Raw genomic sequence first — 1,358 nt, 5'->3', positions numbered from 1 at the left:
GTGTGTGTGTGTGTGTGTGTGTGTGTGTGTGTGTTGGGAGTATTAATCGGAATCGGGAATCGGAAAATCGGAACATTTGGGGATATCGGATTTCCGATGCCAAAACGATTTTATAAATTGTATTTTTTTTTTTAAATTTAATCTTGTTTAAAGCAGATACTTTAATTTCTAGGAATAATGATAAATTAATAAATATTTATTGATTTTAAAATACCAGAAAAGCTAAAATCGATAACCCCTCCCACAATTGTATTTTTACATTTAAGAAAATATCTGCATATTTAATATGGTTTTTTTTTTTTTTTTTGCAGTAATCGGAGAAAAAATGAACCACTCTATAGTTACATATTTAGAGATTTATAAATCATCGAAAACGGAATCGGTAATTGTATCGGAACCCGGAATTTAGTACGGCATCGGTAATTGTATCGGAATCGGGGAAGAATATTGGAATCATCACATCACTAATGTATATTAAGCTTTTTATAAAAAAGTCTTAATATCGATAAATGTGTGAATAAAAACAAAATGAATTATAGAATTCAAAATTTAAAAAAAATGTAAAATAAAATAGGTGGTTCCAGTTTATCTGGTTTTGAGCGAATTCAGGATGAAGGTTTTACTAGACAAGTGTTACTAGGCAATGTTATCTGATTTAGAAGTAGTGTTCTTCATTTTGAAATGGCTTTCAAAATAATAACGTTATTATTTCAGCACGGTTGCAAAAGTGCACAAGTACCATTTTTTCTTTTCGAAGTGTCCGTGGTTTTATATCTTTTTTTTTAACTTTTCGAGTACTCATTTACACATCTTCAGGAATTTGTGTTGAGGGGCTCGGTGGTAATTACAACCAGCCCTTCAACGAAAAAGATAATATGAAAATTGAAAAAAATAAAACAGGTATTACAAAACAGCTGTCTGTTGTCTTTAACAATGTCTGTTTAAAATTATATATATATATATATATATATATATATATATATATATATATATATATATGTATCTATATTTACAAGGTGGTCACCACTTATCAAGGCCCGGAAGTGACTCAGAGATAAGGGTTATTGTAAGTACAATACTTAGTGTGGATATTTAAAGTGTCTACTTAAGGAGGCGGTTCATCAGGAATTTGTTTACGTTGGACTTGAAGACATCCAAGTTGTAGACAGGAGGGAAGTAGGCGTTCACTTCTAAGAAAGAAGCTTTCTTCATAGAATCTACGTTTTGATTTAGGAATAGATAAAGAGTGGGGAAAGTTTTGACAGTGGTTTCAGCTAGACGGGTGTTTTTTGTAAAAGATTGGCGAGGGGGGACCAGAGATTGGAGTTCAGACGAGCACCTGCCATGGTAATAACGAT

The sequence above is a fragment of the Euprymna scolopes genome, chromosome 44, assembly GCF_053919585.1.
Source record: "Euprymna scolopes isolate OS-2025 chromosome 44, ASM5391958v1, whole genome shotgun sequence".
NCBI lineage: Eukaryota > Metazoa > Mollusca > Cephalopoda > Sepiida > Sepiolidae > Euprymna > Euprymna scolopes.
Note: the sequence above shows the minus strand (reverse complement) of the source record.